Source organism: Pristiophorus japonicus, chromosome 27 (genome assembly GCF_044704955.1).
Source record: "Pristiophorus japonicus isolate sPriJap1 chromosome 27, sPriJap1.hap1, whole genome shotgun sequence".
In the NCBI taxonomy this organism is placed as follows: Eukaryota; Metazoa; Chordata; class Chondrichthyes; family Pristiophoridae; genus Pristiophorus; species Pristiophorus japonicus.
In genome coordinates, this window is record NC_092003.1 from 13,909,219 (window position 1) to 13,915,218 (window position 6,000).

General features: G+C 51.9%; 1 long non-coding RNA gene across 1 annotated transcript in view; it reads left to right on the forward strand.

The window, feature by feature from the left end:
• LOC139239310 (uncharacterized) overlaps window positions 1-5,308 on the forward strand; it is a 39,848-nt gene extending 34,540 nt beyond the window's left edge. The window contains exon 4 of the long non-coding RNA XR_011588632.1: window positions 5,024-5,308. This is a non-coding gene — a long non-coding RNA (uncharacterized lncRNA). The remainder of the gene's footprint in view (window positions 1-5,023) is intronic.
• Window positions 5,309-6,000: the final 692 nt, after the last annotated feature.

Consider the following 6,000-nt stretch of genomic DNA (forward strand, 5'->3'; position numbering starts at 1 on the left):
TGGCTTTCCCTACCTCCTCTCTGCCAATCACCCCTCCCCAGAGGGCTGTGTCTTTGCCGACCCTGGCATTAAAATCACGCAGGAGGATCAATTTGTCGCCTCGAGGTTGAAATAAGAACCCTCTTTAGCCTCATCCGTTGCATCGAGTGTCAGGGCGTACGCACTGATGACTGTGTGGCGCATTGGTTCCGGGATAGGGTGAGTCGAAGAGTCATGAGGCGTTCGTTAACCCAGCAAGGGGCGTCTTTGAGGCGGTCGACCAGCTCATTTTTGATGGCGAAGCCGACTCCATGAATGCGGCGTTCTTCTTCTGGTTTCCCTTTCCAGAAGAAGGTGTAACCTCCACCTTGTTCCTTGAGCTGGCCTTCCCCTGCCCGCCGGGTCTCGCTTAGGGCGGCGATGTCGATATCAAAATGTCTGAGTTCCCGGGCAACTACGGCGGTGCAGCATTTCGGCCTGATGCTGTTGGGATTGTCCATGAGGGTCCTGACGTTCCAGGTCCAGAACTTCATACTGACGGAGTGGAAGATGCCTGTGCGTGAGTTCTTTTAACGTGGCACACCGGCAACCACACGGGCTTAGCTGAGCAAGGTCTTGGTCCAGTGGCAAGGGGGTCCTAGACGACTGGAGACCAGGCGCTGCCGTATGGGCCTAATTGCCTACGGCGAGGAGTTGGCCGCAAGCTCAGTGCCGAGTAGCGCCATTGATGGTAGGTGGCCCGAGGCTTGGTTGGGGGCAGGCAGCTGTCCGCTGGGGTTCCGAGGGATGTTTGAAGAAGTTTCTTCCAAAGTTTCCAAAGTTATTTAAAAGTTAGTTTTCAAGTTGTTTAATAGTTTAAAAGTATTTCCAAATTGTTTAAAAAGTTTCTCAGGTTGTTTAGACAGTTTAAAAGTTGATTAAAAGTTTAAGATGTCCGTCAGTAGTAGGAATTCTGGCCCCTCAAAGAAATTACGGCAGCTTGGTCCCTTCGGCTGGTTCAATGCCGGCCCCAGAGGAAGAATGACTGTTTGACTCACACTCTCTCTCACTCACCCTCATGCACACACTCACTCACACACACTCATAAGAATTAGGAACAGGAGTAGGCCATCTAGCCCCTTGAGCCTGCTTCGCCATTCAACAAGATCATGGCTGATCTGGCCGTGGACTCAGCTCCACTTACCCGCCCGCACCCCGTAACCCTTAATTCCCTTATTGGTTAAAAATCTATCAATCTGTGACTTGAATACATTCAATGAGCCAGCCTCAACTGCTTCCTTGGGCAGAGAATTCCACAGATTCACAACCCTCTGGGAGAAGAAATTCCCTCTCAACTCGGTTTTAAATTGGCTTCCCGGTATTTTGAGGCTGTGCCCCCCAGTTCTAGTCTCCCCGACCAGTGGAAACAACCTCTCTGCCTCTATCTTGTCTATCCCTTTCATTATTTTAAACGTTTCTATAAGATCACCCCTCATCCTTCTGAACTCCAACGAGTAAAGACCCACTCTAAATCTATCATCATAAGGTAACCCCCTCATCTCCGGAATCAGCATAGTGAATCGTCTCTGTACCCCCTCCAAAGCTAGTATATCCTTCCTTAAGTAAGGTGACCAAAACTGCACGCAGTACTCCAGGTGCGGCCTCACCAATACCCTATACAGTTGCAGCAGGACCTCCCTGCTTTTGTACTCCATCCCTCTCGCAATGAAGGCCAACATTCCATTCGTCTTCCTGATTACCTGCTGCACCTGCAAACTAACTTTTTGGGATTCATGCACAAGGACCCCCAGGTCCCTCTGCACCGCAGCATGTTGTAATTTCTCCCCATTCAAATAATATTCCCAAGGTGGATGACCTCACACTATCCGACATTGTATTCCATCTGCCAAACCTTAGCCCATTCGCTTAACCTATCTAAATCTCTTTGCAGCCTCTCTGTATCCTCTACACAACCCGCTTTCCCACTAATCTTTGTGTCATCTGCAAATTTTGTTACACTACACTCTGTCCCCTCTTCCACGTCATCTATGTATCTTGTAAACAGTTGTGGTCCCAGCACCGATCCCTGTGGCACACCACTAACCAGCGATTTCCAACTCACACTCACTCACTCACTCACACTCACACTCACTCACTTTCACACACACACACACACACACTCTCACACACACTCACTCACACTCACTCACTCTCACACACACTCTCACACACACTCACACTCACTCACACTCACCCACTCTCACACACACTCACACTCACTCACACTCACTCACTTTCACACACACACACACACACTCTCTCACACACACTCACTCACACTCATTCACTTTCACACACACACACACACACACACTCTCACACACACTCACTCACACTCACTCACTCTCACACACACTCTCACACACACTCTCACACACACTCACACTCACTTACACTCACCCACTCTCACACACACACACACACACGCACATTCACACACACTCTCACACACACAGTTACACACACACACACACTCTCAAACACACTCACACACACCCTCCACACTCACTCTCTCACACACACACACACTCTCACACACAATCACACTCACGCTCACACACACAATCACACAAAGGCACTCACACTCACTCACTCACACACACTCACTCTCTCGCACAGACGTTCACTCACACCTAATGTCCTGTGCTTCATCGGGACATGTGAGCACAAGTGCCTGTGGGTGTGTACAATTGTGAATGCGTGTCTGTACATATGTGTCAGTGTACGTGCATGTGTTGTGTGAGTGAGTGAGTGTGTGACTGTGATTGAGTGAGAGTGAGAGTGCAAGGACGAGAGTTTGAGTGAGTGTGAGTCAGTGTGAATGTGTGTGCGAGTGTGAGAGTGAGTGAGTGTGTGAGTGTGTGCGAGTGTGAGTGTGTCTGAGTGTGTGAGAGTGTATGGACGCGTGTGTGAGGGAGAGCGACACTACTCCTGCAGTACCACCCACTGCCACAGGAGGATGGCAGTGCGCTGTGTGAACAATGCTGTCCCTGATTGTAAAGGCCCTGGGGAATGGGCCCGGGATTGTCGCCTCTCGCTTCTCCCCACCCCCAAACTCTCTGCCCAACCACTGCCCCGGCAGTCAGCACTGTTAGAAGGCAGAGAAAGGGGGGGGATTCGGCCCGTCAAAGCTGCTCCCCCCGCCCTCCCCTTTACCCTCATTCTCCTAGTGCGTTGGCCTGTTTAATCCTGGGGTGTTGAGCGAGCTGGGTGAGTGAGTGATTCTCCTGGGTAACGTTCAGCACTCAGCGGCTCCGTGTGTGGTACTGAGTCCCAAGGAACAGGAAGATCCCGCGTCCGATCCCGCGTCCTGTGCCGTGTGGGCCCTTCTCAGCCGCAGGGAACCCGCCTCAGGGTATTCCGGGCTTGGATTCTCAAAGCTCCCCACACCGGGCCGGGCTCAAACATCAGCTTCGGTTCCCGCTCCCGCCCGCTATCCAGTGCTTGCCCTGCTGGAAAGGGCACGGAGTCAGGACGCAGAGTGCGCTGGGCTGTGATGCCCCCCACAGTCAAATAGACCGCCGCCCCCAGGCCTCGCGCCTGAGGTACAGCAATCTGCCCTGGGAGTGTTTGATGGGACAGTGTAGAAGGAGCTTTACTCTGTATCTAACCCCCTGTACCTGCCCTGGGAGTGTTTGATGGGGCAGTGTAGAGGGAGCTTTACTCTGTATCTAACCCCGTGCTGTACCTGCCCTGGAAGTGTTTGATGGGACAGTGTAGAGGGAGCTTTACTCTGTATCTAACCCCCTGTACCTGCCCTGGGAGTGTTTGATGGGACAGTGTAGAGGGAGCTTTACTCTGTATCTAACCCCGTGCTGCACCTGCCCTGGGAGTGTGTAATGGGACAGTGTAGAAGGAGCTTTACTCTGTATCTAACCCGTGCTGTACCTGCCCTGGGAGTGTTTGATGGGACAGTGTAGAGGGAGCTTTACTCTGTATCTAACCCCCTGTACCTGCCCTGGGAGTATTTGATGGGACAGTGTAGAGGGAGCTTTACTCTGTATCTAACCCGTGCTGTACCTGCCCTGGGAGTGTTTGATGGGGTAGTGTAGAGGGAGCTTTACTCTGTATCTAACCCCGTGCTGCACCTGCCCTGGGAGTGTGTAATGGGACAGTGTAGAAGGAGCTTTACTCTGTATCTAACCCGTGCTGTACCTGCCCTGGGAGTGTTTGATGGGACAGTGTAGAGGGAGCTTTACTCTGTATCTAACCCCCTGTACCTGCCCTGGGAGTATTTGATGGGACAGTGTCGAGGGAGCTTTACTCTGTATCTAACCCCCTGTACCTGCCCTGGGAGTATTTGATGGGACAGTGTAGAGGGAGCTTTACTCTGTATCTAACCCCCTGTACCTGCCCTGGGAGTATTTGATGGGACAGTGTAGAGGGAGCTTTACTCTGTATCTAACCCCGTGCTGTACCTGCCCTGGGAGTGTTTGATGGGACAGTGTAGAGGGAACTTTACTCTGTATCTAACCCCGTGCTGTACCTGCCCTGGGAGTGTTTGATGGGACAGTGTAGAGGGAGCTTTACTCTGTATCTAACCCCGTGCTGTACCTGCCCTGGGAGTGTTTGATGGGACAGTGTAGAGGGAACTTTACTCTGTATCTAACCCCGTGCTGTACCTGCCCTTGGAGAGTTTGATGGGACAGTGTAGAGGGAGCTTTACTCTGTATCTAACCCCGTGCTGTACCTGCCCTGGGAGTGTTTGATGGGACAGTGTAGAGGGAACTTTACTCTGTATCTAACCCCGTGCTGTACCTGCCCTGGGAGTGTTTGATGGGACAGTGTAGAGGGAGCTTTACTCTGTATCTAACCCCCTGTACCTGCCCTGGGAGTGTTTGATGGGACAGTGTAGAGGGAGCTTTACTCTGTATCTAACCCCCTGTACCTGCCCTGGGACTGTTTGATGGGACAGTGCAGAGGGTTGGAAGTGCAGGTCCCACTTTAGTTGCCCCTGGAACGCCTCTTCAGATTCCGTCTCATGTGTTCTCCCGTTTTTCTCCAGAGCCCCCATCCGGCTGCTGCTGCTTGAAATTGTGAAGATATTGAACGGGAACGGAGAGACATCTCCTGTGCTTGAAGCTGGCTATGACTACAACACTCGCTGACTGACGCTCGCTGGGGTGAGTGGGGGCGAGAGTAACGCAATGAAGTCCGGCTTCGCAAATCTGTCTGGCAAATCCTCGGGCCTTGTGACGTGCCTCAGGCCTGGGGCCTAACCGGGCCCGATTGCCACCGCACGAGCTGCCTTCTGTGTCGTGAGCAAGCAAACGCTGCAATAAAAATGTCAATGTGGTTTTGTGTCTCTGTGTGTGTCTCTGGTTCTTGCCTGAGATCGGAACCTGCTCTCTGAGCGCTCTTTAAAACCTTGTGGAAGACTGCTGACTCTTAAAGGTAAAGGCAAATTTACACTGGTCCTCCCGTCTCGGGAATGGACCAAAACCCGTTTGAAATGTCCAGCACGGTAAAAGTTGTTGCAGCCGCAGGGATACTCGCGATCAAATCTGCTACCACGGCTACCGTGGGTGCACAGGCTGGAATATTGCAGGACTCGGCAATCTACCATGGCCCTCCATGAATTATCGGCTTTCTTTACTGGCCAGAGGGGTGAGTTTACATGTGTGGCTATTGTCCTCAACACACCTTGATCCACCAGGGAATTTATAACAGTTTCCAAACCCCTTTCTGCTTCCCGGGGAAAATTATACTGTTTCTGGGGCCGTGTCACCAGATCCCCGTCTATCTTCACCTCTACCCCAGTTACTCTCCCGCAATCATGCGTGTGCGTGGCAAATGCATCCAGATTCTCTCGTACATGGCCGTAATGTTGTCGACTAATCTTTCTAAGACATAACTCCCTTTCGGCTTCAAAGTGCAGGTGCTGCCTTTGTCTGTACTGTCCCTGGGAATCACTACAATCTCTCCCATCCTATCTGCATCAACTGCCCCCCCCATAGACAATTGTTCTTCATATCCACTATG